The 25,389-nt window shown below is 42.0% G+C and overlaps 1 protein-coding gene across 14 annotated transcripts in view; it reads right to left on the bottom strand.

The window, feature by feature from the left end:
- The window catches only part of MBNL2 (muscleblind like splicing regulator 2), a 161,795-nt gene that overhangs the window by 118,526 nt on the left and 17,880 nt on the right, over positions 1-25,389 (bottom strand). For 4 of the 14 annotated variants that reach the window (XM_024999890.2, XM_024999891.1, XM_024999895.1 and 1 more), the window contains exon 2: positions 11,824-11,858. The exons of 7 other annotated variants lie outside the window; for them this stretch is intronic. The gene's annotated coding sequence lies outside the window, so the exon portion shown is untranslated. Of the gene's footprint in view, positions 1-1,257; positions 1,449-11,823; positions 11,859-25,389 lie in introns of all 14 variants that reach the window. 3 more of the 14 variants (XM_024999889.2, XM_024999894.1, XM_024999892.2) reach the window with 1 other exon arrangement.

Genomic DNA, 25,389 nt, shown 5'->3' with positions numbered 1-25,389 from the left:
CAGAGGATGAGATGGTTGTAAAGCATCACTGACTCAGTGGACATAAAGCTGAGCAAACTCCAGGAGACAGTGAAGGACAGGGCAGCCTGGCGTGCTGCAATCCATGAAGTCACAGTCGGGGACGACTTAATGACTGAACACACACTTGGGTAAGAATGAAATTTTCTACCCTGGATTCCAGTCAGTTGCTCCTCTGCTTCTCTGAATGGCTGTGAAATGTCACCTAAGCTCTCTGAGCTTTGGTTTCCTTGTTTGGAATCATGAGGATTGAAAACACTGGCCAAAAATGTTCATTTGAGTTTTTCCATTAACATCAAATGAACTCTTTGGCCAACCAATACGTAAGCCATAAATGGATGTACTGTAACCAAAATATAATTAGCAGTATATATGTGGCTTCCCAGGTGCTCAGCAGTAAACCATAAATGGATGTACTGCAACCAAAGTATAATTACTAGTATATTTTAATGACTCTCTGTTTGGTGTCTAACTCTTATCAGTGCTAGATAAGATATCAACTTGCCTTACATCTGTGTTCCTACATACACACACACTGGTGGAAATGACTCCTATTCACTGTTACACATTTTTGCAAAGCAAATGAACTGTAGCTTAAAGAAAGTAGAGCCTCTTTCCATGAAGGTGGTACAAAGTATGAAGTCCTTCAGAGAATGTTAGACAACCCTTTGATGGATGGTCTTCAAAAACTACCTCCAAACCCTCGTTGATTCTAAGGAGGGAAAGAACCCGGGCTACCAGTGATGTCTTCATTTCATAGGATACTTGTTCTTTTGAACATACTTTCAAATCCACTTCTATAGGGGAAATTAAACACTGGGGCACTCAAGGTCACGGAGTAAGTCAGATAAGCCAACGTTTCATGATAACAGAAATAAAAGGAGAAATTCCCCCACGAAAAGGTTTCCTCTTGGACCTGGTATCTTACAGTACAAGTGAAAACTTCATAAAATCCAGAGCTCCTTTTCCTGCACAAACATTTCCAGCCCATTTTCATTGTCATTTCCAGGAATGGACAGAGAGAAAAAATCCCCTCTTCAGTTAGAAGATGAGAGATTTCTAAATATACTCCTGAAACTACAGCTAGATAGAACAGATTCAACACATACTTGTATTCAAATTACGTTTTTTTTGCTATGCCTGTGTGTTCTATCTAAACATTTATAATTCAGTTAGGAGCTACTCTTATTAGAATAAAAGCAATTGTATTAGATACCAGTTAAGACTGACAGCACTTACCGGTTTCCTGGAAGTCCAGGACCCAGTGGGTGCAGTCAGTTTAATTATCAAGCCATCTAGGCCTGAAAGCCAGGGAACCCTTTGTCAGAACTTCCATTTCCTGCCTCTGGTGGCCAGGACTGCTTTTCGCTTGACCCTTTTCCTTTTCTCTCTCTTTCTGTAATCACCAGCCGAATGCCTTGTTCATATGCCTGTACATGTACAAAGGCCAATTACCCCTTTGAACAAAATTTTTGTAACATAACTTTTATTACCAACAGATGAAAATCATACATAATCTAGCCAACATACACACATTTAAGAAAAATCAATATATTGTCATAACTGAAATACAACTAAATATCAAAGGAAGTAGAGAAGATTCTTGAAAGTCCCTTGGACTGCAAGATCAAACCAGTCAATCCTAAAGGAAATCAACTGAACATTCATTGGGAAGAGTGTTGCTGAAGCTGAAGCTCCAGTACTTTGGCCACCTGATTCGAGGAACTAACTCATTGGAAAAGACTCTGATGCTGGGAAAGACTGAAGGCAAAAGGAGAAGGGGGCCACGAAGGATGAGATGGTTAGATAGCATCGCTGACTCAATGGACACGAATTTGAGCAGACTCCAGGAGACAATGGAGGACAGAGGAGCCTGGCATGCCGCAACCCACAGAGTCTCAAAGAGTTGGACACGACTTAGCGACTGAACAACAACAAAGCTATTTATAAAATAAATGTGTGTTTTAGAATGTCCAAGCTTAGGCAAAAGTATATCAGAAGACAGAATGAAGTGCTGGATATCCACAACTTATCTTGTGTGATGGGCACACAAATGCAAACTGACGTAGGTGTGACAGGTGATGTGGCCAAACAATTCCTGTTAAAGCTCCTAACAAGTTAAAGAACAATCTTGCCTCAATTTACATAGTTGCATTCTTGAAAAATTCAGTTCTATCGGCTGTCCAAAAAATACAAAATCAATTAGAAAAAAACACTCGTGCAAATACGTGAAACAGAGTTTTAAGATCTTGACCCAGATTACACAGAATAGCATTTTTACTTATGTGAATGTCCAGCTGTACACTCAGCACTCACTACACACAGACTAGTTTTTCACTCCCAGAGAGTCATATCCATTGCAAGATGTCAAAATCCATTACTTCCACCCATTACATTCCAGAGATGTTGCTTGGTCATTAGGACGATGAGGGGGAAATGCTCCTTTAAATTTCCAAGGTTCTCTACAGGGGGCAGTGCTATCTCCACTGTTGACAGTGCTGAGTAAGTCTGAGTAAGTAGACTCTGTTATAAAGTATCAGGATCATTAGTAATGTAGATATTGGGGAGCGCTTGAGATCTAGACAAGTCCCCAGCTGGAGGATCACTTAGGATGCATTAGAATTAGAAGAGCTCACAGGTGGTGAAGTTGGTTGGTGATTCTGGCAAGGGTCCAGGAGAAAAGGAACACTTCAGGCCCAAACTTATACCAATGGGAAAGAATCTGCCTGCTGATACAGGAGACACAGGAAAATCCCTGGGTCAGGAAGATGCCCTGCAGGAGGCAATGCCTACCCACTGCAGTATTCTTACCTGGAGAATTCCATGGACAGAGGAGCCTGCGGGATTAGGACTGAGCAATGCAGTGAAGGGAACTGTCAAAGAGGACTTCAAAATGCGGTCCTGTGTGAGCGGGAGGACAGTGATGCTCTGCCCAGGAGGAAGGAAGTTGGGGAGAGGAGGCAAATTGGAAACTGGGGCATAGAGGTCGTGGTCATGGGTATATAGTTGGAATTACTATTCATAGAAATGATAGCTACCACCACAGAACAGCTAAAATGAGAGAGAAAAGAGAAATACTTATAACAATATTTACATCTGTGTGTATAATCTAGGAGGGGCTTCCCAGGTGGCGTTAGTGGTAAAGAACCCACCTGCCAATGCAGGAAATGTAAGAGACACAGGTTCAATCCCTGGGTCAGGAAGATCCCCTGGAGAAGGAAATGGCAACCCACTCCAGTGTTCTTGCCTGGAGAACCCCACGGACAGAGGAGCCTGGCGGGCTGCAGTCCATTAGGTCGCAAAGAGTCGGACATGACTGAACCGACTTAGCACACGCATATACGTAGGAGAGAAAAAAGAAAGATTTGGACAGGGTCAAAGACACTTTGTTCAGTTATTTAGAGATGACAGAAAGAAGAGGAGCAGGTGGAACCAGAGGAAAAGAGTAATATGAGACAAAGGGTTTTCTGAAGAGTGTTACATCCAGGTGATGGGAGAGACATGCAGAGTTTCAGGGTGGACTGAGCAGTCAAAAATGATCAGTGCCCCGAGATCAAGGGTATGTGGACAACTGGTGGTGGCAGATGTCACCACTGCCTCTGCAGATGGCAGTTTAGCACAGGGGGAGGAGGGTGCTGGGGAACAAGGTGCTCAGTGTCTGGGGCTCCCCAGAATACCTGGGGCTGCAAGAATATCATGGAGCAGCCAGGAGAATTCTGAACTCTGGTGCTCAGCAGGCAGATGGCCCTTGATCACCGGTGGGCTTCTAGGGAAGCGACCTTTGTGAATCTGAGATCTGCTCACAGCATCGTAAAGCCACCCTCTGTGGAGCCCCAGGAGCGAGGCAAGAACCTGCTTCTCCATCACTCTCCCCCATTTCCTTAGTCTTCTGAGTGGAAGAAGAAACGCACGGGAGCATGGGAAAATGGCAGGACGGGGTTTGGGCTAGAAGAGGCACCCAAAGGAGGAGGAGCGACTTGGGCACTGGCCAGGGTGGGGTGGAAGGCTCTGAGACTGGGGCAAATAGAAGAGGGGAGCAAGGGCAGCAGACTGGTCTCCGGCTGGAAGGCAGGCAGATGGAGTAGAGTAGTTCTTACTCTGGCCTTTATATCTCAGTCCGGGAAGAGATATGGTACAGGCTGAGACCAGCTGAGGTGGGGCTTGAGATGTCCCCCAAGGGTAGAGAGATAAAGCCACAGGTGTCAAACAGCCCAGGAAGCACCACTTCAGTGCAACAGCGTGAACTTGTTCTGAAATACACGATTTCTCCACCTGCCCTCAGCAACCTGAGAGCAGGAGCTGCCAAGTTCCTGATGTGATAATGCATCAGTCCTACCCCCTCACTCCAGCTCACTCTGCTTTATTCCCTTCCAAAGTCCTATTCCTTGTCTGACACTCAACATATTTACTTACCTATCTGCTCAAGCTCTCCCTCAAGCACAATGTGATGTCTCTGAGGGCAGGGTCTGTCTGTATCCCTGCCATCTAGGGCAACATCAAAACTTCAGGACAGGGCAAGTACACAATAAATATTTGCTGAATAAGTGAAAGGCTGAATAGACAAATAAGTAAAAAGAACATACTATGCAGCTCACAGTTTGTATCGCCTGTATAATTTGCTTTGTTCCCTCTTCATGATGTGATTTGAAACATCCCTCAGCCACTGTTGTTCTTGCTGTTAGTTCTCTGGGACTCTGATTTCTTAGCTTTAAAAACGAGAGGGTGCAACAATTTCTAAGGCCACTTCTGCCCTTAATGTTCTGTGACTGCACGGTCATTGGCAAGGCTGATTTAAGGAGAAATGTATTTTTAGGACCTCTTCTGGAAATCTTATCAGCCCGGCTGGGTTTGGCCTAGATTTGTTACCAGGCCATTTGAGCCCAGGGATCTAACAGGAGCAAGGGCGTGTGTGTGTTGGTGGGGCTGGGGAGGGGAGAATAGAGGGAAAGGGGAGGGGTCTTTGGGGAGCTCTTGTGTTCCTGCACCAGAGTTCAGATTCAAGGAGGCTCTGTGCAGGCTCTGTACTCAGCACCCAGGAAGGAGCAGGTATTAAACACTGCAGTCCCAGGTGGCAGAAAGCACACAGATCTAGGTCTCAGGACCCCAGGGGTTTAGTTCTTCTTCTTCATGCTCTCTCTCCCACCAGAACAGCACGTAGAGCGCTACCATGCACCAGGAACTCAGCAACACTCCCAGTCCTGTCTTCATGCTGTGCTGGTGGGAGCTGCTCTGCTCTCAGACCTCAAGGAGGGGTCTGGAACTTTCTGAATGGAAGCACTACTGGTTCCTGAAGGTTCTCAGCAAAATAAATAAATAAAGATTGCTAAAAGTGGAAGTGAATTTATTGCTTGGTAAGACTGGGCTCCAAGAGACCCTGGTATTTCCAGCAAGTGAAGGCCCAGTTTTTGAGCCACATGGTGCTTCCCAGATGGTGCTTGTGGTAAAGAACTTGCCTAAAAATGAAGGAGAGGCATAAGGGACACAGGTTCGATCCTTGGGTAGGGAAGATCCCCTGGAGGAGGGCATGGCTACCCACTCCAGTATTCTTGCCTGGAGAATCCCATGGACAGAGGAGCCTAGCAGGTTACAGTCCATGGAGTTGGACACGACTGATGCAACTTAGCACGCACGCAGAGACCATCAACACAGGATACCCTGGGGTTAAACGTATCTCTGAAGGCAAACTAGAGACAGTAGATTTTCCTCTGCCCTGGTCCCCTTAAGTAACGGCCATTGCTAGGTACCCATTCTTCTTGATTTTTGCAAGCCGGTGTTGAATCCATCCCAGGGAGGTTCTGCTGGGAAGATCCTTCCAGCCCACCAACTTCTTTTCACTTCCAATCACATCCCACTAACTTCAGGGAATACAATCACAGAACCAGACACGGGGGGTGTCTGGATTGGATGTTCCCAGGGTTCAGAAGGCTCCAGAAGGATGCAGAATGCTACTTATTTTTTTGAGCCTTGTGGGAAAGATACCAGCAGCGTCAGGCATGCAGGTGATAGTACCTCATTACTATCTAACCCCCAAAACTTTTCCCTACAGAGCACCATTCAACTTCAGCTGAAAAACCGAACCCAGGAATTCAGGATCAGGGAGAGACCAATCTATTCAAATAAAATTTTAATTTTGTTGTCATTTCACTCACCCTAGAAGTTAAAAAAAAGAAAATCAATTTCCTGCCACACTTTTTAAAGTCGCCATTGACAAGGCATGACTCAAGTCCCAAGTACAAAGCAGGCGACAAAAGACGGTGGGAGTCAACAGTTCCCCTTATCTCTCAGGAAATTGAGCTTACTGCTGGAATCGAAATGGACAACAAATACTTTACTGTGCTTACAACTTGGGGTTCTAAGTAATTTAAAAAAAAAAAAAAAAGGATAAATCTGGCAACCAAAGGGATATTCTATAAAAACGTCCAGCATGCTGAGGCTGGGCATTATCAGGGGTGACAACTGCTAATTGCTGGAGGGAGGTGGCATCGGCTCACGACTTGTGAAACCCCTCCTTCCTCCTTTTGCTTTGCTCTGCCCAGACAGGGCACTCCTTGGAGGCTAATCACCACCGTGGCGCTGCTTCCCTGCTGCCGCCAGTTGTCATTATTTCTAAGCAACGTCACCCTGTGCTATGTCACCATGGCAACACCGGGCCACCACTCGGAGGAGTGCCACAGGGAAACGGGGAGAGGAAAAAACGGGTCACGTGCCAAACCGCTCCCAGTCACGGGCAACTTCTGGGGTGGCAAACGTGCTTCTTCCCATTTTATGGAAGGGGAGACTGAGGAATGGACAAAGGCTCTCCTGCCTTCCGGGGAATGGAGGAGCAAACCGCCAAACTTTAGGACGACACCGTGTCCAGCTCTGTGCTCCCTCGTTGACATGGCGGTCGCTCAGTCATTCGACAAACGAGCAAGCAGACACCAGACAGGGTGGGTGCTTTGGTATTTTGTAGGTAAACCAAGAACTCCTTAGGCATCTGTTTCAAAGTATGTACACTAAACACTGGTCTCTTAACTACATGTTTTGCACATTATTTTCCAGACATACAATTTTTATTTAAATGTCTAAGTAGTTTTGCTTTCCCAGGTCTACCCAACCTGTGGACGTCCCTCAGCTCCTCAGTTGTTCTCTGCCCATGGCATTTCTTTCCAAAACAGATCCATTTTCCTTTAGGTGTTTTTTTAAGAGATGTACTGCTGAGTCGGAAAATTAATAGCCTGGTATAACCTGTGATACCACCCTCACGACAAGCTCTCGAGTTACCTGTTCATTATTTTTCAAAATGATTTTATCACCTGCGTTCCCACGTGCACGCTTCAACTGCTCTTCTAATGCTGGTTATTCCTGAAACCAGTCTGACCTCCTTCTCAAACAGAACCAATGGCTTTGAATCAAACCAAACGTGACAAGATAAAATAAGAGAGAAAAAAAAAGGTGGAGTCTGAATAACACCTTCTCTGATACGCAGATCATCCTATGCCTACCCACTTAACAGTCTTTGCCTATTCCAGTACCCAAATCTTTTTTTTTTTTTGGTCATTAACACTATGTATAAAAAAGCAACTTGACCACAAAGTAAAGCTTTTACAATTAAAATATTATTTTCCTAATGCAGTCTCTAACAGAGATGAAATTGGAAAGAATTTTTATGATGACAATAAAACTTTATGTGTAGAAGTAAATGGGTAAATGGGGTTTTGCTTATTGCAATGGGTCTTCCTGGCAGCAGTCAGAATGTCTTTCTCAGGATTGAACATCAGTGTGCGTCTAAGGGAGACACGGATGGTTTACCCAAATCCACGATACTGAGAGTCAAAGACATCGCAGCTTACACAACCACGTGCCCTTGGGCCAGCCTTTAAAATCCAGACTTCCTTTGCCCCATTCCTTTGTTGCCAAGACTCTACTGATCAGCTGTCCATGAAAGCATTTGGAAGACTTAAAGCAGGGCACCAGTGTGAGGATTTCATTCCCAGGGTCCTTCCTGAACAATGGTGGGAAGGTGGCCACTGATGCTGGAAACTTCAATGAAGACCAGTGGCAATCCTGCAGCCCTGGCCAGAGACAACCCTGTCTGCACCGATTTTTCCAGGAAGAATGACTCAGCAGCAGCAAACATTTATTAAGCCTGGCTCCACGCTCTTCCCTGGGCCTGGCACTATAACTCCTCGTCAGCTCTGCTAACAGCTATTCCCAGGTCTCATCGAGCTTCCCAAATGGTAGTTCCGATATGTCCAAAGAAAGCTGATAAAAAAGATCCCTGTCCCCAGGCCAGCAGTTTTAAGGGTTCCCTCTGGCTTGTCTTGCTGCTGCTGCTGTTGCTAAGTTGATCCAGTTCTGTCTGACTCTTTGCAACCCCATGGACTTCATATAGCCCATCAGGCTCCTCAGTCCATGGAATTCTCGAGGCAAGAATACTGGAGTGGGTTGCCATGCCCTGCTCCAAGGGATCTTCCCGACCCAGGAATCGAACCTGCATTTCCTGCGGCTCCTGCATTGGCAGGTGGCTTCTTTACCACCAGTACCACCTGGGAAGCCCGCTTACCTAAGTGGATGCTTTAGGTTACCCAATGGTGACCTTCAGAAAGAGAAGCACTCTGCTTACCACACGTCAGAAAGAAGATGGAGTGTTTGAATGCACAAGTCCCTGGGTAGACTATGGACCAACTATGGATAATTAGCTCAACTCTTCTCATTACCCACCCAAAACACAGCTAGTTCATCAGATTCCAGGCAGTTTCTAGAAGGAAAGGGCAACCAGCATCTCTTTTTCCAAAGTGGAAAAGTATAAAGAGTCTCTGAAATGTACTTGCCTGCCCTTTGGGAGTAGCCTAATTGCCTAATTGTCAGAAAATGGGTAGGGCTGGGAGTCAGAAGAGCTTTTGCACAGTGACATGTGAGCCAGGAGATTTGGGGGTGAGTTTACTCAGTCATAAAAAAACGACCAAGCAGTGGTTTTCAAACTGTGAGCAGCTACGAGGCCAAAGGTAAACATGCAGTGTAGTTTACGGAAACATTGATTTTACTTTAAAAGTTTGGGGGTAAAAAGGGTGAGTCATTTAAAGTTATTTTTTAATATTAGAACATATATATATATATAGGCTTCCCTGGTGGCTCAGATGGTAAAGAATCTGCCTGCAATGCAGGAGACTCAGGTTCAATCCCCCTGGAGAAGGAGGGGCTATCAACTATGTCCCCCCATTCAACCCATATCAATTATGGCTATCAACTCCAGTACTCTTGCCTGGAAAATCTGACAGAGGAGCCTGGTGGGCTACAGGCAGTGGGGTTGCAAAGAGTTGACACGACTGAGCAACTAACATACATACACAGAGAAGACAAGATTTAGAAGACTTCAAATAAATAAGGAGACCTGTTCCGTCAGTCCTTCTAAGCCTCAGGAGACCAACTCCTCTCTCCTCTGCTATCATGATGCCTCAATGGAAAAACTTGAGAAATACTGAAGGACAGGGTCTCCTGGGCTGCTACTTCTACTTTTAACATCTAGGGATTGTGTTTCTTGCCTAGTAGTGAGAGGAATCTTTAGGGACCTGTGATCCAGTGGGGTTTAGTTTGTTAACTGCAGCAGGAACACAAAGTTCATTGCAGCGAAAGATTTCATCTGAATCACTAACCCTCCTCAAAGAAAATAAAGCTTTTCCAGGCCATTCACTTGCCTAAAATGATCATGGGGGTGTACTCTGGACTTGGTGTTACCTTTGGGGCTGGGCAATCTAATGTACCAATTCATCTCCTATAAAATCAGAGCTAGTCAAAAGCACTTGGACTGTTCATGTCGCTGAGAAGTGGTGTCCATTGCGTTTCAGCTGTAATTTGTTCACTTGGACAAGAGATAATCTTGCTTTAAGAAATCCATCAAATTAACTATTTTTCTTAGGAATTTACAATATGACTAAGGATAATATGGTAACGAAAAAGCAGATTTGGAATTGCAGATCATTTTATATCCCCACACATATAAGAATTAAACATGACAGAATGGGGGACTAGGTTTAAGGTCAAAAGAAGTCAAAATTAAGTTTAAATCAAACGTTTAGACTGAAAAAGTATTGAGGCATATGTTTTTCAGAGGCTATTACAGAGATAAGTTAGAGTAAGTTAATAATGTTAGTTTTTATCTTAAACTTTTATAACCAAAATTTTCATCAGCTACTTACTCCTGATATTTGCTAAATGCCTCCCTTCCAAACATAATGTAACAAAATCCTTCATCATGCTTCAAAAATTGGAATTTTTTTTTCATATTTCTAGGTGTGAATTGTGATTTTTCAAAGGGAAATCACAAATGTTAACAAATTTGGAAATGATTCAGTGTTACAATATTTTAATCTAGATATCTAAATGCTTCTTACTCAGCAACATTTATCAACCAAACTTCTATATGCTTGAAAAAACTGTATTGGAAAAACCCCTAAGGAAAAAAATCTAGTGCATTTTCTAGAATGTAAACTTTTAAAAAAACACTATCTGATAATTTCTGTAATAAGTATAAAAAGAAGTATGATGTAACTGTAAAAAGAAAATTTTTGTGCATCATTATTCCTTAAAGGGAGGATTAGCTTAAGGATTTTTTCTAATGAGAGTGAAAACTAGTAAACTTAGAACACATTTAATTTCCTTGGTAACAAATGAACGAGATACACAAGTGATGGTAGATTTTACTCATGTGTCAGAGGTTTTAACTCATAAGGAAATTTTTAGAATATAATGTGAACTTAATATCTATATATGTTTCCACTTGATATCATTTAATCAAGTCATGAACGTTTGAGGGTACACTACTATGAACAAACTATATATCCCAAATAAGTCTAAGCTGAGATTCCCTATGGTTGGGATGAGTAGTTTTCATTTCGTTATTTTAATTACAAGATGCAATAAATATCTGTTGAGTAGATAAAATGGATAGATGGATAAATGAGACAAAACCAAAAAAAAAGATTCTCTTGATTTTAAATGTATATATGTTATATTTTCTATAAAGGAAACTTTTGTGCAGTCTAAATGTACTAGCCTGAACTGTGTTTTTAATACATCAAAACTAATATTTATGAGATGTGTAAGGGTCTGAACTTTCAGTTAGCAAGATGAAATATCTACTGCTGGTTGCATTATTAGTTGAAAATTCTCTGGGGAAGCCTGCATTCATAGCAGGATATAAAATAGAGAGAAACATCTGTCACTAACTATTTGCTTTTGAGAAGTTTCAGAAGATCAGCTGTTCAAAATTTTCAAACAGTCAGGAAACACAACAGCCAATACCTTAATATATAACAGGAATATATGGCATAACTATTGGAAAAGAAGAGAAAATGTTATCATTATCTTCAGATGATATGATTATATACCTAGAAAATCCAAGAGAATTAAATTTAATTCTCACTAGGAAAAAGTGAGTTCTGTTGAGCTGCCAGAAATGAGATAACTAAATAGAGTTAAATGGAACCAATAGTCTTCTTGTTCTCCAGCACAGCAATAATCACGTAGAATACAAAAAAGAAAAATATACCATTTATAATAGCTGCATAAAACAAATGGGAATAATGCCAACTGAAAGTGTTTTAGACAGATATAAAAATTAACAAACTATCTGGAGATATAAAGTAATAAGTGAATAAAACTGAGAGATTTTTAGATTAGTGCGTTCTTATCATTTAAGAATATTAGATCTTACAAAATTATAGATTCAACATGATTTTAATAAAATATTAAAAGGACTTTTTTGTTGCTGGAAGAGGTTATTATGATTATGGGAAAGAACTTAAAAATGATTTTGAAATTTACCTGAAGAAGACATAGATGAGGACAGAGAGAAATTTCTGAAAAAGAATCACAGTATATGGAATCAGCACTAGTAGATGGATACATATGCTATTAATCTAAAACAATCAAAACAGGTTGTTACTAACGAAGGAACAGATAGCTCAATCAATGAAACTGACTATAAGTATCTCGAGAGAGACCCCAGTTCACCAAGAACTCAGGATCCAAAATAAGTACTGCATATGGGAAAAGATGCCTTATTCATATTGAAAAAGGTTTAGAAAAACTGAAAAGAAAAAATTATTTTGTAAACTCATACCGTTCCTCAAAATAAATTCTATGTTGATTTGATTAAAAAAGATAATCCACAAAATGGCAAAAGAAAATATAGGTGAATTATTCAGCAACAACAGGCAGGCATGTCTTTTGAAGAATTAAAAAAACAATGCATACAAAGAAAACAAAAAAGAACAACAAAAAGCCGATCTTTTATGGTTTCAATTGGTGGTGACGCGAAGCTTCTGGTTCAGTGTCAGCTTGAGTGCAAGTAGCTATCTAACTTCCCCCACAAAATCCCCAGTAAAATAACTAACAGTTGATTTAAGAAATGGGGAAAAAGAAAACTTTCAGCAGGGTTAGAAACAAGGAAAGTATATCAGACACATGTTTTGAAGTCTGTGCTACTACTATACTGAAAACCCCCAGCTTTTGCCCAGGAGTTATATTAAACCAGAAAACAACAGGTCACTGATCAGACTCCCTTGTGCCATAGAAACAGCAACAGCAGTGAGGCTTGGCCAGGCTGGATACGTCGCATACAGGCTGAGAACACGGAAAAGCTGGGTAGACAGAAGTAACCTTCATAACAAGAAATTGAGCAGAGGCGACATATCCCTACCAGGCAGCTCCTGACCAGAACCCCCTCCGCCCTGTACTGAAGCTGTACCACCATGGAACTCCATCAAATTGACATCAAGGAATCTTTTACTTCATGTTTGAGGTGAGACGTTATCGACAGTCAGGTGGCAAGTGACGAGCCATAAACACAGATTTCTCTGCCCTGGTTGAATAAAAAGAAACAAGCCTGAGCAGACTTCCTTCAAGATGAATAAATGAATTAAAAAAAAAAAAAGGCAAAAAACTAGACTTGTAAGGAAGATCCAATATGAGACCAATGGAAAGATTTTGCAAACTAAAACGAAGATCAAGATGGAACGCTCAAGGTTTATCATAAAAAAGTGGGAAATATTAAGATACCATCTTGCTTTGTGTTTGCAGTAAAGTTGAGTAAAATTCATGCTTTCTTCATGGACACATGAACTAAAAAAGGAAAGATGAGAAAAAAAGACAACAGACTGAACTTAAAAGGGACTGAGAGCTATCCAGAAATAAAAATAGTAGTTGGTTGACGTAAGAAAGGAATCTGAGTAAACCAACATTTCAATAGCAGATTAAAAAAAAACAACAACTTAATTTTATGCACTGAAGAGCACCGTCAGTGTACAAAATGGAATCAGTGAGGTGGAGAATACACCGGACATATTCATGCAACACATTCAAAGAGGACAAAGAGGAAAATGATCAGAAAGCTAGTGACAGCTATGGAGGTGAGAAAACAAAGATCCAACCTAAGAACTATTAATGCCTTAGAGAGAGAGAGTGAGTGAGAAGGAAACGAAATAGGAGCAATACTTAAAAGGTACAGGTAACAAAGTCTTGGGAGGTTCCGAAAGGAACTGAGAAAGAAGATCCAAAGAGAATTTGGTGCTCGAGGCAAATTAATAAAAAGCCTGTGAACATCCTAGCAATTATGGAGATAAAGGGAGATTTCTAAAATTATTAGCCTTTCTGCCCTCCCCCCCAAAGAGTTAGCTACAAATGAACTCATTGGCTTCTGACTTCTCTTGGGCAGTACAAAACACTAATCAAAGTCAATAGAAACATCTCTACTGAATTTTGAGTGAAAAATGTATTACTCCAAATAAATACACTCAATCATATTCTATTTCCTGCCAGAAAGTGAAAAATATTCTCAAATATGTACTGGATCAAAAACTACAGCAGTTCCCAGGAATACCACTAGAGACAGATTCTGAAGGAAAAAAATTAGGCATCGGGATTAAATATTTATGTATTAGGATGTTAATCACAGCATGATTTATGAGAACAAACAGTTTGCTTAAACAACGTAAATGTTAAGTGACAGGAAATGCTAAATAAATGATGGTATCTTCATATCATCGGACATTAATCAGCTCTTAATAACCACGTTTTCTAACCATGTAGAATATCAGATCCAAACACTTCTTCTGTGATATAAATATTTTATATTTTTTCTTTAGGAAGCAAATGTTCTATTACCAGAAAACAAAACAAAAAATATTTTAAGACAAAAATTCTAAAAATGCCCCCTGGGCTTTTATGCTTGCAAACATGTAACTTCCTGAACAATAGGTCAAATGTTACGAAAATCTAGGGACAATCATGTATAAGCTGCAAGTACACTTCCCAGCCTGAATAGCCTCAAATGCAAGAAAGTAGCAAGATAGAGAAATTACATTCTTTTGCTAAGTCTGGACATACTTTCATGATTGTGAACTTTGCCCAGTTAGATGAGATAATAAGCATATCATATGTCATAGACTGTTGTCCAAGTTGATCAGTAGAAATTATAATAATCAGTGTTACTGAAAAATAAGTCACAAGCTAAAATACAGTTTAGTATTTCAACAACCTGATGCTAATTTGAATAATTCAAACTCACAGTGAGTGGGTAGTGGTAGAGGGGCTGGCCAACTTTTAAGAAAAGAGATTAAAGGAAAGAATGAACAGAGTGACAATGGCTTGCAAATTGCAGCTTTCCAATAATAGTAAAATTTGCATAGCACTTTTCATAGAACTTGGGAATAAAAATGTTACATTATAACTGCTGGTTATTATTTCTAATAATAAGACATAACTAATGGAAGCACCAAATGAGACAGTTTAAGCATGACATTCAGGCTATGGCTCCACTGTCTCATCACCTCCTTTGATTCAATAAGATTTTAGATAAAAAGAGAGGGGTTTCTTAAGGGAAAAAAGGCCTCTGAATTTTACTTTTCTTAATAGCAGTAGGGAACTTGTTTTTGGGTTTCAAATGGCTAAAGATGTTGGCTACGGTTTGGTCTCTTTAGGGACTTGGAGCATGTATTTTAGAAGGATTGCTGGCTAAGGTTTGGAATGAAGCGTAAGTCTGCGGTATCAGGGCCCCATAATCACTGTTTCATGCTTTAATCAACTAAGCTATTCAATCAAGTACAAGAGCGTCAAACATGACTATGAAGTATTATGAAGAGTAAGTTGTTATGCAAAGAATAAAGAATTAAACGTTAAATCCAGGAGTAATAAATATGGGAAGAAACGTTTGCCAAGAAACACTGTTTCCAGTGCAACATAAAAACATGAAACCTAGAATGAGACTGTCTGATGATAGAATATTTTCGGTTGAGAAAGTGTGAAGAAGGATTTGCTATATATGTTTTGATTGAAACTAAATGTGTTCTAGGTATGGGTCCACCTAGGTTTGGGGGTTAAAAGTTACAAGCAAAGCAATCAGTCAGCAGATCCAAAATATTAAACTGCTTACAAACTATTTAAAACAAAAATAATGCCACTAAATAAAAACGTGACTAAAATATAGGGAGGCATTGTTAATTGCTTTTTAAAGCTATCTGACTTTATGAATGAACCTAAAGAAACATCTCGAGTTCTAAACATTTTTCATATAAGCAACACCACTGCCTCAAAATCCATGATACTTTATATTTGAATTCACAGATGCGTATCCCAAAATGTATCATTAACGTCAACTGATCAACAAGAGAAACAGATACGAGAGAAACGATGCCTTCCTTAAGAGCTCTGAGAAGAACCATAGTCACGTTCTTCTAGAATGAAAAGCGAGAGGTTTTCTGTCCTAGACCTTATGAATCTCTTTTTCTGGTCCCTCTTTCAAAAGACAATCCAATCAAAAGACAATTTGGAATTTTAAAAATCAGGGCAGCAAACTATTTTAAAGGAAAAACAAATAGCGTGTTCTCTGAGGGCTTCTGTATTAACATATAGCCAGGATTCAGGTTCCTGTTCCTCCTAATATTGCTGAATATAAAAAACAGAATAAAGCAGACGGCAGTTTTTAATGAATCATCTTTTTAAAAAAGACATGGTGGGCAATCTTAAAGCTCTCTTCATGTCTTAGTGAAAAGCCTCAATATAATTATTCTCATTAATATCATCAGCTGTCATTTACACAGAATTTTATCTGGTGAATAAAGTGCTTCCAGCATGCACTATCTCATTAAATTTCAGAGGTGGACAATAGGTACTCAAAGGGTTGGTTTGGAGAGTGTCAGCCTGCACAAAAGGAAGATTTCCAATTACAACTTTCATTATTTAGGCTACTCAACACTGTCTTCCCCAGATTATCAAATATCAGTCTCATTGTGACCCCATAAGTATTCGGATTCACGACTGCCCCCGTGCTATTTACAGAACAGCAATAAGTATATTAAGAAAATCTACTGGCTTTGCGATAAAGCTGACTGTAACCAGCTCATAAAGCTGGTATCTGTGTCCTTCAGCAGGAAGGAAAAAATCCCGTCTGGGGGAGAGCCTGTCCTGTGGTGTGGTTCAGTACAATAGCTCTCTTTTTCTTTACAGGGTCAAAAATTCAGCAAAAGAAATTAATAAAAAGCCTTCTCAGATTAAAAAAAAAAAAATTCCCTCTCTACCACCAACCCCACTGCCCCCTCCCACCAGAAGACAGAGACAGAGAATTTTAGAAACAGGAGTTTATTCACAGTGCTTAACTCAAAGCAGACTTCCCCTGGATTAGAAGTGCAATTTACATACTGTATAAAATGTCAGGATGATATTCTGGTTCCTTATACACACTGCTGATTTTATTGTATACTTTACAGTCTTTTCCTCCCATAAAAATTTCCCCTTTCGAGGTTTAGATCATTTTCTAACGTAAAGAGTAGGCATTCACATTTTTCTTTTTGAAATAATGAGGCAAAGTGGTTCGCCATAAACATCTGAAGTTCAACAGGCATTGGCCCATGAATATATATGTATATATATGATTATGTGTATGTGTAGGCAGATAAAGAGAAATAATAGTAACCAACATTGATTGAGGGCTCTCAAAATGCTAAAGCTCTAAAATTCTTATTAGTCAATGCCTGAAATATCACTGCCAAAGTCCTGTTTGAAAGTTGGGATGTTGGGATGAGTGGTTATGTTTAAACTTTGAACTCCAAACAGAAATTTCAGCCAGTTTTAGAGGCTGGTTGCAATTTAAGCTCCATATTGAACTAACAGTCTAAATGCTCTAAACCTCACTTTTTTTTTAATTTGTAAAATGAGGCAGTATTATACGTCTCTCTCAGGGCACATTAAATTAGAAAAAAAAATTAATGTTTTGAAAGTAATTGTCAAAGTGCCTAGAACATAGCAAGAGCTTTAAAAGAGTTAGTTCCCTTCTTCTGCTCTATTCATTATCTGTTATTTAACCTAGAAATCAAAGAAAATTGTGCTGCTCTGTGGACCTGGCCCTGAATTCCTGATTTGTTTTAGTGGAGGGACATAAGCACTTGTTCACTTTCTTTCAAAAACAGCGAGAGAAATGACTACAAATTAAACTAGAGCAAAACATCAGAATCCCATCTCAAATGGCTCTTTCCTGTGTTAACAGCCTCCAACCCCACCACCCTGGCTCACCTAATATCACTTTCAGGAGAAAGGAGAGAAAAGGAGAGTTGTAAAATCATTTTGTTTCCTCAAGCTTAGAAAAAACAGAAGTGCATTTTCTATAGCTACCTTTAGTCAAGGCAACTTAATTTTTCCCTTAGGGTTTGAGTGAGTTAGGATGGGTCCACGGATACCAGCCTTGTACAAAGAACTTTCAAGTGCTGGATTTTGGAGACACCCAGAAATTTAGTGTTACCTGCGGCATGCAAGTTACGATCTCCTTGCGGTCTACTCCGGAGAGGACTTTTGTGAGGATTCCAACTTCGCAACACCTTGGAAGGGCCTATGCCAGACTACCAAATGGATGTCACTCAGGTCTCCCCTCCCCACCTTCCTCGTCCATGGCAGGCATGACCAATTGATCCCAGTGCTTTTCCCATGAGTCTACACTTGGCAGTTTAAAATTTCTCAAAGCAAGTTTCCAGGCAGGCAGCCACCACCTACAGATCAGAGTTCCCTTGTGAGCCGAAGCCACCCCCAGACTAGGCTAAAGGTTACCTTTGAACTACTTGTGAAAAACAAGGGTAGAGGATGCGTGCTTGCTGAATAAATGAACCATCTTCATGTAATTCTAATGGGAATATTTACCCTACTTGTGAGCACAAACGTCTCAGACATTTCATTACCATTCATTTATTCATTTAGATATAAATACCCGGAATACTACTTATAAATCACTCTTATCTCTTCATTAATAAGCGCTTCTTAAGAGTCATTATGAGATAAAATAGTCTTGGCCGGTTCACATTGCTGTATGTCGTTATAATTAAGAAAAGTGTACATCTTTATGAATAGTCTATAATTCGGGCTCTTCAGTAATTAGATTGAAATGAAGTTTTATTATGTTTCAATTTCATTTTCTATAGTAGTGGATAAATGGAAGTCTACCTGGGGTGCCTGTCACCCAGATAAGCTTCTGTTTTTATGGGCAGTGCAAAGATGTACCGAGAGCTGATTCCTTCAAAACAAGCACTGCAAAACAAATGCCTGATTCTCTGGCCAGTGTGCATTAGTGGCAAAACAAACAGGCCATTATATCTGTGGCAAAGAATGAGATTGCAAAGTCAGTGAGGAACAAGGCACATTATCAGCTGGTCTACATTGTAAAACAAAGGCACAAAAGCGCTGTTAATACACGAAAAAGCCAAAGTTTCACGGTTCTCAGTGAACTTCAATGGCTGGTGGGATCAACCTGAATTTAAGTTGACTTGTCTCTGTTTAGTTTCCATATTTTCCTTACCAGACGGCATGTCTCCCTTTCTGATCAGGATCTACTCAGCAGTATTCCTGGGTACTGGCCTCTTTTTCTCTCTGTCTCTCTCAATTTGTTGCTCTTAAAATGATAGCCTGTGTTTATTCAGGATTTAAAAAAAAAATCAACCTGTTTGAAACACGAGTAAACTTAAATTTGCTGCATCTATTTTCACGAGTGCGGTTTTTCTTGGGGCATGTGGTAATATTTTAAAGAAAGCAAACGCAACTAAAGGATGGCTTTGGAATTTTACAAGCATTTCTAGGACCTAACCCTGTAACGCTAAGGCCTTTAAACTATGAGGAATTTTGAAACCACCTTTATCCAATGTCATGTGAGACGAACTGTGTTTTTTGGATTCTGTCACTTTTGGCCAGCTGGGAGGGCAGCAGACAGTGCACACCACGGTGGAGCAGAAGGGTGCAGTTTCTTTTCTTCCATTTTTGACGGTGTATGGAGAACAAGTAGGCATCTGTAGAGAAGCTTCACTTTGACTCTTTCCCCTGCTGCTTCTGACGAATGATAACAAAATAAGATCTACGCTGCAGGACAAAAATTTCCCTAAATATTTAGCCCTATCCATGCTGAATAAAATAGCCTTATTTCGGTGCATCCGTATTATACTATTTGCTGGCAAAATAACTCTTTAATTCATGTGTTTTTCCCTTGAAAGGTAGGAGGAAAGAGGCAAAATGAAACAAAAACCTAACTGCCTATTAGCTTTAGTTTATAGATGAGCCTTGATAAGCCTCAGAAGCCACTAATTAGAAGGAGCTCACTAATGAGGAGATGGTGACAGCCTTCTCCCCCTTCTTCGCTGGCTGTCATTGGGTGCTCCCTACAAGGTCCCCATTCAAATGTATCTTCTTGGAAAGTCCTTCCCGGCCCTGTTCCCCCACCCCCACTGCCCCAGAAAGGCACTCTTCCTGCCACTGTGCTCCACCTACTTGAGTCGTCATGTCCTCAGTGCTGACCTTGCTGATGTTGAGTCTGGTTAGAACATGAGCCAACTGAGCCCGGGCTAACACCTCTTTCTAGCTCAGCACCCAGAACTGCATCTGGGTACTTACCTGGGGTCTGCTGACTGATGGACTGACCAAAGAAATAAAGGACCCAAGGGATAAAGAGCAATTGCTAAGGAAATTTAAGGGCCTTAATTTTCCGTTCTCCACAGTGAACTGGAAATCCATCTGCCTAAGGCGCAGTGAACCTGATGTGTTCAAGGAGCACTGGCCTGGATCCACTTTATCTCCAACATCCACTGCCCGCACCTGCTTCCTGGCTGTGGCTGCAGACAGTCACGTGGTGGGCAGATGGAGGAGAGGACGCCTGAGCTCGTGCTAAAGCTATGGGGGTCGAGGCGGAGGCCAATGGCGACCCCTCCATAGGAGCGCATCCTCTCAGCCAGGGGGAGGCGGACTGTCCGTGCACTGGGCCTGGAGCCCTGCTGAAGTCTTCTGTCATTTCTCCTTCCACCAGCACCCCTTTCAGAGGATGACTGTGTAATACATGCCACTTACAGTAGCATCTCACAGACTCAAGATTGACTGTATTCAAACTGTCAATCAAATAACACAAAGGTGAAAAGTAAAAAAGTCCTGCTCATTCCATGCCTTTTTAACAACTCTTAGGTGCCCCACTTTACCCCTACTTCAGGGTCTCCAGGGACCAGGGAAATTCCTATTTCTTATTGTTTACTGGAATGAAGAAGTCCTTGAGTACTGGGAATGTCATATATACATCTATGTTCCCCATGGGGCCCAGGACAAGCACCAGGCAAGACCAAGCTGTATCCTGCGAAATCAAAAGCTCATGGTCAGGACTGTAGTTTAGATGGACGAGAGCAGGCTGCAAGACTGCTGATGCTACTATTGTCTGTAACAGAGGGGCCTGAACTGATCATGGGACCTCATCCCGGTTGGTCTGATTCACCCCAGGGAGCCAACAAAGGCCTTGTGGAGAGGAGGTGGCCCTGCAAGGCACAGGCTATGTCTCAGACAGCTGATGGACCCCAAAGAATGAATGAGCTTTACCCATGTGTCTGCTCCCTGGTTTTCCTTATCTCCAAACACCCAAGAGCATCAAGAGAGGCATAAGAAAATACCGTCTAGGTTTCCAAGGATACGTTTTGTAATCCCATTTTTCACTGCGGCCAGCCCTGGGTTGAGAAAGACACCTTCTTCGGGTTGTGGGAACACACGTCTTTCCTCGCAGCTTCAGGAGGCATCGGAAGTGTCCTGAATCAGGCAATTTCCTTTCTGTGGAGCCCCATGTGTGCACACAATGAGAGCTCATTTCCTCCTACTGGCTTTTGTTTGAACCGTTTCCTTTGATATGGGACGTCTTCCGCTCTCCTTCGAAGTTATCTAAATCCAGGCATCCTTCTCAACCCGGGGCCCCTGCAATTGGAGTCAGGCCCAGTCGGTCTAACTCTGATGGCTTTTCCCTCTCTCCTGCCACAGATTAAGCAGTAAGTGCCTGGGCCCCTTAATCCAAACAGAGTTACAGTCAGATTCTCCATTGTGTGCACGCGTGTGTGTTCAAGATGTGTATGCATGTGCGTGTCTTAACACCTCAGTGCGACTGCCGGCTATCAATCATCTTTGTTTTTCTTGCTTTCTGAAGCATCTGCGGACAGGCACACAGTTGGCTTTTAATCAGTATGTTCTAAGTAGAGAGAATGAGCCTCTTGAAAATGATTCACAATGAATTGGAAGATTTGTAGATATCCTGAGCTGAAACGGAGACCTTCTATCCCAGAGTATCATAAATTTCTTTCTGCATTCCACCCCCACTTTTTAAAATTTTCACTTTTCTATTATTGCTCCCTGTGTATAGATCAAATGGACTCAGCTCCACACTTCTTTCCTCCTGTCTGTGTGTGACCCAGATCTCATGACCTGGAGCACCAGTAAGCACCTAACTTGTGAAAATACTTCTGCTGTTGATGGCTTCTCAGTGGGAAAAAAACGGACATGTGACATTGAGCCTTCCAACACAGGCAACTGGGTCACTACCTCCAGGAAGGAAGGAGCGTGTGGTTGCAGGAAACACCTTGGAGAAATCTTTGCTTATTTATTCTCTAAGCAACAAAGGACCATCCTTTCCTCGGGGACCAGAGGACCAGAATGGACTGGCAGCTGTTGGGAGTATATCAGGGTCTCAGAGGAAATTCATTTGCTCATTCATTCATTCATTCCAAAAGTGTAAGTTCAGGAGTTTGGTCCCCATGTGAGCCAGTTACCTGCTGTCTGAATGACCTAACAGCAGCCTGAGTGGGGACAGAATCACCTTTATCTTTGTTGAAACATCTCAAGGCACAGGTGATCAGGGAGCTGGGCTAAGAGCTCCACTTTCATACACACACGGTATGAAAGTTCTCGAAAGTGGCCCAGTCCTCCTGTTTTCAAAGCAAAAACATTCCTTTAGTCCACAGTAACATGCTCCAGTGTCTTACCATCCCTATCAAATATAAGTCTTCCCCAAAAGTCTGGTATAGTATTATTCTGTAGAATATAAAGCCTTCTTGCATTTTGCTGAGAAAACAGTGAACTCTTGGTGAGTGATACCAAGACATGGAGAAACTGCAGAAAGAGTCATGGGGAAGCCCTCCTCTTTCCAGAATTGTGTAGCGGGTCTATAGCATTCAGTAGGGATTAGTCCCCACCAGCTTCACGTTCACCCAGAGAAATATACTGGGTGAATATTCTGCAATTGAATGTTTATTCTGTACAGTAGAGAACAAACCCAGTTCTCTATGTGTGTAATCTATAACGCTACCCATCACCTCGAGAAGTGGAAATGACTACCCTCATTTCAAAGATGAGAAAACATATTCAAACACATTTTTTAATTTGCCTGAAGTTGTCCATTTAGTCTGTGGTCTAGCCAGAATATGAACACAGGGCTCGAATTCTCTCTTAACCTCTGGGCCAGGAGGTCTCTTTCTCATTTGTGTACAAATCACTCTGTGGTCTTGCAATAAATGCTGATTCCTGGGTCCCAACTCAGATGTCCCAAGTTGGAATCTGAGAGGCTGAGGCCTAGGAATCTGTCATCTGTTCTTTTAACAAGCTTCCCAAGAGTCTGTGCAGCCAGTGAAACCAACATTTGGAGTAACCGGTGAGGGATTTTGAGATGCGCTTGGAAAGAACAACCTCTTTATTCATGGACAAAATTGGGTGGGGCAGTCCATGTGGTTACAGAAATATGACCTTGTTCCAATGGCTACAAGAGCTCATTCTGGCCTGGACTGTGGGCATGTTTATCTTTGACTTAGTTTTCAAGTGGCCCTCAAGGGCGAATAAATAGGCCAATCCATTTTGTGAGATGTGCTGTACATTCTGTGCAGCTGAATGTAATCAGAAGGCTCTGTCCTACAGCAATTAAGCAACTGAGACTTATTTTAAAAGTTAGGGCACTCCAGATAACTCCCTCGTTGATGCATCTCACCCTTGGTCTCTCTCTGTTGCCTTCATCAGCGACACCTCTTCTCTGATGTTTAAATGAAAAAAAAAAAAAAAAAAGAGCTCTGTCTGAAGGGGTCAAGGTTTAGCTGGCCCCTCTTCAGTACTAAAAGACAATTTCATACAAATGTGCACAATCTCTGGTTGGTGGGGGGAGAGATGAATTCTCTCTGTGTCTGTGATAGAAACTTCTGAGTATATTTGGGTGGATGATGGGCTATGCGTTTCTGTAAGTACAACTCGTGGTTAATAATCATCTCTAGAAAGGCCTGTCTCAGTTATAAAATATTTCACTGAATCGTGTCCCACAAACATTTATTGAACACCTACTTCTTACCAGACAGGGGTTTTAACTGCATGGAGATTGCTCAAATAAGGAGGCTTTAAAAATACTCCACATGTGAACATCTCTACTGACAGACTGTGATCTTGAAAAAGAGTTCTAGGCCCATGAATTATCTATTTGCTGAACCCAGTGAGATAAAGGGAACAGCTAAGAAGAACAAGTAAATAACAAAGGAACAACAAATAACATCGGCAGGGCACTTTAGAAAGCAGTGGCGGCCACTGTATTTTAGTTAAGCCTTCAATGATGCAAGGCTCATCTTTAATTAATAATTGGGGATCGATGCAGTGTGTTGGCATCACCCCATGATGGCTGCCTTGAATAGAGTAAGATTCATTTCAAGGCAAAGGTCTCTCAGAGTCTCCCTGGAGAAGCATTTAAACCTCAGCTTATACCTACCTTCCTTCAAACATATCTGATGATTTCCCCCTTTCCTGTTATAGCAGGATCAGACCTGTTTCTACACATTTTCAAACACGATTACTCCCTGGTGGTCTCAGCCTGTCTATCCACTGCAGCCTCCTCAGGCTTCAAGGCACAGCAGGTACCATCTGCCCTCCCAGCCCACCTTCCGGCAAACAGACACCCTCTTATCTTAACCCTGTCTCCCCTCTGCGTACTTCATCTCTCCTTTGGTTGCTCTAAATTCTCCACACCCCCTCCCTGGATGTTTTAACTTTCTGCTCTTCTGGTTCTTTGCTGATCAGCTGCCCGGTCACCACGCTCCAAAAATGCCTCTTGTGGCATTTTCCTCAGTTTTCAGCTTTCCTGAACTTTGTTTAGGATCTGGCATTATCTTCCATTATCATCTCAGGAAACAGTGATACACATTCATACTGTTATCATTGTGTTGAGTTAGTCGCTCAGTCATGTCTGACCTTGCGACTCCGTGGACTCTAGCCCTCCAGACTCCTCTGTCCATGGGATTCTCCAGGCAACAATACTGGAGTGGGTAGCCATTCCCCTTTCCAGGGGATCTTCCCGACCCAGGGATCAAACCAGGGTCTCCCGCACAACAGGCAGATTCTTTACCATCTGAGCCACCAGGGAAGCCTTGCTATCACTGCTATCACTGATCAGCGTTATTTCTAGGGCAGAGTGAACATCCCAATCTCTTCTCACAGACCTAAAGGCAACTGGAGATGTCCAGAAGCCAACACACCTGTCCCAAGGAGCACCTGTCCTCTGAAATGCTCTTCATGTTGGATTTCTTTGCCTGCGGGAGTGTGTCTAGGAAATCCCCTCAACTGTAAGCATTCCCCAAGCCTGTACTGTCAGCCACGTTCTAGATCACACTTGCTTCCTTAGGGATCTCAACTCCTTTTATGAGCTCAGGTACAACTCCTCTGCGGATGAGCCCCAAATGCACACTGAGCTCTGTACTCCACGACCTACGCTTCCACGAGGACACTGCAGTTTCACTTCAATCTTCCGATGACCCAGAACAATCTCCTTCCCTCCCCACTCCTTCTGTGAGGTTCTCATTGACAGCATGAAGGTTCCTGTGACCTCAGTTCATGGACTCCCTGTTTCTCCCTCTGCTTCCGCAAGTCCTGCCCACCATCTTAGGATGCTGCCCCTGTATCAGGGCATTGTCTCCCACCAAGTCTCACTGCCACCATTCCAGCTCGTGCCTCCACAACTCTTGGGTGCCCACAGTGCTAGCTCTAAGCTGTGCTCACAGAATTATCCCCCTCAAGCAGGGCCTCACCCCATCACTCACCTGCTCT

The sequence above is a fragment of the Bos taurus genome, chromosome 12 (assembly GCF_002263795.3).
Source record: "Bos taurus isolate L1 Dominette 01449 registration number 42190680 breed Hereford chromosome 12, ARS-UCD2.0, whole genome shotgun sequence".
Lineage (NCBI taxonomy): Eukaryota > Metazoa > Chordata > Mammalia > Artiodactyla > Bovidae > Bos > Bos taurus.
Note: the sequence above shows the minus strand (reverse complement) of the source record. Positions and strands in the feature narration are given on the sequence as shown.